Here is a 6410-nt window from a genome sequence, read left to right as displayed (position 1 = left end):
AGTTCAATCTTGCAATGAAGCATTTTCCCATCCGTCATTTTCGAGTTCTATACCACCACGGTCTAAAACTAATCATTAGCACCAACATTGTGTTTTGGTGTTGTTGTTTTTTTTTTGGGGTGTTTTGGGGGATACGTTTTTGGGGTGGGTTTATTTTATTTCTGAGCCTTAATGACGTCGACAGATCAAAAATTGCCAACCTAATTTGCAACCACTAACCCCCGGGGAGGTGGGGGGGCTCAACTTTGAAGTGACGATATGTGCCTGTATAGGCCCTCTTTTGTAATTGACTATACCCGATGACCCCCTTTTTTTAAAAGTCATACCCGATGACCCCTCCCCCCTTTCTTTAGTTGAGGCTACCCAATGACCTCCTTTTTTGGGTGCGGCTACCCAATGACCCCATTTTTTCTAGATTTTCTAGAAAAGCATCATCAAAATGCAACAAAACAATGTCGAAACATTCAAATTTTGCTCCATTTTTTCAAAATTATGCCGAAACTTTCAAAATTTGGCTTCATTTTTTCAAAATTTCTACCCGATGACCCTTTTTTTGAAATATGATACTCAATAGCTCCCTTTTTTCAAATATTATACCCAATGACCCTCTTTTTGATGTTGTTTATACCCAATGACCCCCTTTTTTAAAATGACGCTTTGTACCCGACCATAGGTTCCTACTTCGCTACGCCTGTATGCACATACCTGTCACTTCTGAAGTTGAGTGCCCCCCCGGCACTAACCCATGAGCAGTTTCATAATTTGAAAGTTCAAGCATGCAATGAAACAATACCCCTGGGCATGTATACACCGAGAACCCGTCCTAAGACCTCTCAGTTATGAGTCCGCTGTCACCCAGGGAATCCATGCTTATTATTATTTTTTATTTATTTATTAATTTTGACATGAAAAGCCCCATTTTTTCAAAATTATGCCGAAATTTTCTACCCGATGACGCTTTAAAAAAAAAAATTATGATACTCAAGTTGAAGTATTGAAGTCGACTATACCTGATGACGCCCTTTTTTTAAAAGTCATACCCGATGACCCACCCCCCTTTTTTTTCTTCAGTTGAGGCTATCCAATGACCTCCTTTTTTGGGTGCGGCTACCCAATGACCCCCTTTTTCTAGATTTTCTAGAATAGCATCATCAAAATGCAACTAAATAATGTCGAAACTTTCACATTTTGCTCAATTTTTCCAAAATTATGCCGAAACTTTCAAAATTTTGCTCCATTTTTTTCAAAAATTTCTACCCGATGATCCTTTTTTGAAATATGATACTCAATAGCTCCCTTTTTTCAAAATATTATACCCAATGACCCCCTGCTGATTAAAAACTTTAAAGAAAATCTCATTTTACGTCACAATTAAGTTCACACATCTTTGTTTTGCACTGAACGATGGTTGCATGAGTATCTGAGGATCAGAGACAGAAAGGTGAAGGAAAATACCAAGAATTAAATCAACCTTAACATTAATACGATAACGTTTTCTACATTATGGTCAAGTGCAACTTTTTATGAAAATATAATTTTTGGAAAATGTGATTATTTTTGACGAAAAATATTGTTTTTTTCAAATGAAACAACTTTGGGAGGGTTGAAAACAATTCCGCTATTCACAGCCTTTTGATATTTTCAAATCAACAAAATGAATGTCAAGTTATGCAAAGAAATGTTGTTGTTGTGTGTTTTTTTTTGGGGGGTATTTCTTTTAAACCTTTCATATATCAAACTTTCGGCGGTGGTAATATCGTGCTGTGGAAAGTTGAAAACAAGTGCATCATTGATATACCATACAAGCTCAAACACGTGCCTCATAGAAGTTCGTACCGGTATTATTTTGTTAATAAAATCCCTTTTCGCGGAGGAGCACCGGTTTTTTAGATGATCTGAGAAGACTGAGATGATCGCGCATGCATGCATGACTGACGTTAATGAATTTGAGGAGAAGACATTTCATTCAAAGACGTTTAGGGATTGTAGGCAAAGTATTAATTTAAAATTAGATATATTTATACAAGTCTGCTTTTAATTTAATGATAACAGGCATGATTCAGCATTTAACAATAAAGGATCCGTTCATTATTCCTAATGGAGGACCGGGGGCAAACATCAAGTCTTCGGAGGAAATTCATACTCCCTCACCCCTTCCATTATGACCCCTTCGAGCTTCACAAAAACAAAATTAACAAAATAATAAAAGAAATTTATAAAGGCATATTAACTATATGCAAAATCTAGTGTTGAATCAGACCAGACTTGAATCCAAGTCTGCAATTGAGTCCTACCACCACCGTCTAAAACTAATCATGTAATCATTAGCACCAGCAGTGTGTTTTGTGGGTATTTTGGGGTACGTTTTTGTCAAAACTCACCCAGTTTTGGGGTGGGTTTTATTTTATTTTTGAGCCTTAATTATTATGACGTCGACAGATCAAAAATTGTCAACCTAATTTGCAACCACTAACCCATGAGTAGTTTCATAATTTGAAAGTTCAATCATGCAATGAAGCATTTTCCCATCCGTCATTTTCGTATCGAGATAGAGTTCTATACCACCACGGTCTAAAACTAATCATTAGCACCAACATTGGGTCTTGGGGGTGTTTTGGGGATACGTTTTTGGGGTGGGTTTTATTTTATTTCTGAGCCTTAATGACGTCGACAGATCAAAAATTGCCAACCTAATTTGCAAAACACTAACCCCCGGGGGGTGCAGCATTCAACTTTGGAAGTGACGGTATGTGCCCTCTTTTGAAATCGACTATACCCGATGACCCCCTTTTTTAAAAGTCATACCAGATGACCCTTTTTTTAGTTGAGACTACCCAACGACCTCCTTTTTTGGGTGCGGCTACCCAATGACCCCTCTTTTCTAGATTTTCAAGAATTGCATCATCAAAATGCAACTAAATAATGTCGAAACTTTCAAATTTTGCACCATTTTTTTCAAAATTATGCCGAAACTTTCAACATTTTGCTCCATTTATTCAACATTTTCTACCCAATGACCCTTTTGAAATCGGATACTCAATGACCCCATTTTTTGAAATATTATACCCAATGACCCCCTTTTTGATTTTGTTTAGACCCAATGACCCCCTTTTTAAAATAACGCTTTGTACCCGATCATAGGTCCCTACTTCGCTACGCCTGTCTGTATGCACATACCCGTCACTTCTAAAGTTGAGTGTCCCCCCCCCCCGCACTAACCCATGAGCAGTTTCATAATTTGAAAGTTCAATCATGCAATGAAACAATACCCCTGGGCATGTATACACCGAGAACCCGTCCTAAGACCTCTCAGTTATGAGTCCGCTATCACCCAGAGAATCCATGTTTATTTATTTATTTTTCCGTTTATTAATTTTGACATAAAAAGTCCACATTGTTCTCAACCATCAACCAATGATTCCATATATTTAGTAGTTTTATAATTTGAAAGTTCAATCATGCAATGAAGCATTTTCCCATCCGTCATTTTCGTATCGAGATAGAGTTCTACCACCACGGTCTAAAACTAATCATTGGCACCAACATTGTGTTTTGGTGTTTTTTTTGTTTGTTTTTTGGGGGGGGTGTTTTGGGGATACGTTTTTGGGGTGGGTTTTATTTTATTTCTGAGCCTTAATGACGTCGACAGATCAAAAATTGCCAACCTAATTTGCAACCACTAACCCCCGGGGGAGGTGTGGGGGGGGGGCTCAACTTTGGAAGTGACGGTATGTGCCTGTACAGGCCGTCTTTTGTAATTGACTATACCCGATGACCCCCTTTTTTTAAAAGTCATACCCGATGACCCCTCCCCCCTTTCTTTAGTTGAGGCTACCCAATGACCTCCTTTTTTGGGTGCGGCTACCCAATGACCCCATTTTTTATAGATTTTCTAGAATAGCATCATCAAAATGCAACAAAACAATGTCGAAACATTCAAAATTTGCTCAATTTTTTCAAAATTATGCCGAAACTTTCAAAATTTGGCTTCATTTTTTCAAAAATTTCTACCCGATGACCCTTTTTTTGAAATATGATACTCAATAGCTCCCTTTTTTCAAATATTATACCCAATGACCCTCTTTTCGATTTTGTTTATACCCAATGACTCCCTTTTTAAAATGACACTTTGTACCCGACCATAGGTTCCTACTTCACTGTATGCACATACCCGTCACTTCTGAAGTTGAGTGCCCCCCTCCCCCCGGCACTAACCCATGAGCAGTTTCATAAGTTGAAAGTTCAATCATGCAATGAAACAATACCCCTGGGCATGTATACACCGAGAACCCGTCATAAGAACTCTCAGTTATGAGTCCGCTGTCACCCAGGGAATCCATGTTTATTATTATTTTTTATTTATTTATTAATTTTGACATGAAAAGCCCCATTTTTTCAAAATTATGCCGAAATTTTCTACCCGATGACACTTTTTTTAAAAATAATTATGATACTCAAGTTGAAGTATTGAAGTCGACTATACCTGATGACGCCCTTTTTTTTAAAAGTCATACCCGATGACCCCCCCTTTTTTTTTTTTCAGTTGAGGTTATCCAATGACCTCCTTTTTTGGGGGCGGCTACCCAATGACCCCCTTTTTCTATATTTTCTAGAATAGCATCATCAAAATGCAACTAAATAATGCCGAAACTTTCACATTTTGCTCCATTTTTCCAAAATTATGCCGAAACTTTCAATAGCTCCCTTTTTTCAAAATATTATACCCAATGACCCCCTGCTGATTAAAAACTTGAAAGAAAATCTCATTTTACGTCACAATTAAGTTCACACATCTTTGTTTTGCACTGAACGATGGTTGCATGAGTGTCTGAGGATCAGAGACAGAAAGGTGAAGGAAAATACCAAGAATTAATTCAATCTTAACATTAATACGATAACGTTTATGGTCAAGTGCAACTTTTAAGAAAATATAATTTTGGAAAATGTGATTATTTTGACGAAAAATATTGTTTTTTCAAATGAAACAACTTTGGGAGGGTTGAAAACAATTCCGCTATTCACAGCCTTTTGATATTTTCAAATCAACAAAATGAATGTCAAGTTATGCAAAGAAATGTTGTTGTTGTGGTTTTTTTTTGGGGGGTATTTCTTTTAAACCTTTCATATATCAAACTTTCGGCGGTGGTAATATCGTGCTGTGGAAAGTTGAAAACAAGTGCATCATTGATATACCATACAAGCTCAAACACGTGCCTCACAGACGTTCGTACCGGTATTATTTTGCTAATAAAATCCCTTTTCGCGGAGGAGCACCGTTTTTTAGATGATCTGAGAAGACTGAGATGATCGCGCATGCATGCATGACTGACGTTAATGAATTTGAGGAGAAGACATTTCATTCAAAGACGTCTAGGGATTGTAGGCAAAGTATCAATTTAAAATTAGATATATTTATACAAGTCTGCTTTTAATTTAATGATAACAGGCATGATTCAGCATTTAACAATAAAGGATCCGTTCATTATTCCTAATGGAGGACCGGGGGCAAACATCAAGTCTTCGGAGGAAATTCATACTCCCTCACCCATGTTTTGTTTTGGTTTTTTTTTGGGGGGGGGGGGTGTTTTGGGGATACGTGTTTGGGGTGGGTTTTATTTTATTTCTGATAAAAGATCAAAAATTGCCAACCTAATTGTTTCCAAATAGTATTTGTCACTGAAAGGCCTAAAAGATGTCATATATATTGTTTCAATTATATAAGTGTTCTATACAGATGTGTTGATGAAGGTGTTCAGCAGTGTTCTAAGGGAACTTGAAGAATCCTGCATATATTCTATATGCAATGAACACTTTCTAGAAACCGATGCATCTAGGGTTCACCATATCCCAATGGTACCATTGTGCAATTTCTATTAATTTAAAAGGGTTAAAGTATTAGCTTCACTCAACTTCGATTTTGCAATCCAAGTCTAGTCCGAGTTCGACTCCAGTTGTGTCTGAGTCTATACCCCGAGTCTAAGTTCAAGGGTTCGATCCCTGCAACACGTGCCAAACCTGTGGCACTCAACTTTAAACGTGACGGTATGTGCCTGTCAACTGGTCCCCGTTTTTGAAGTCGATCGAATGTACCCGATGAACCCTTTTTTAAAACGTCACACCCGATGACCCCCTTCCTTAGGTGCGGCTACCCAACTGACCCCTTTTTTCTAGAATTGTATCATCAAAACCGGGCATCAAAATGCCACAAAATAATGTGGTCTTTCTTTCTTTATCGTGTTCTTTTTCATTTGACACATACATAATAATAAACATGCGAGCTTGATTACAAGCTATACGATCGTGAAGAAATTTCATCATTACACTCCATGTTTAAGCATTATATGAGGGTTGACAAACAAAAGGCCTTACCTCACTTTTGGCGATTTTGAGATTTTGGTATCTGTAATATA

The sequence above is a fragment of the Amphiura filiformis genome, chromosome 13, assembly GCF_039555335.1.
Source record: "Amphiura filiformis chromosome 13, Afil_fr2py, whole genome shotgun sequence".
NCBI lineage: Eukaryota > Metazoa > Echinodermata > Ophiuroidea > Amphilepidida > Amphiuridae > Amphiura > Amphiura filiformis.
This window is presented reverse-complemented; position numbering follows the sequence as displayed.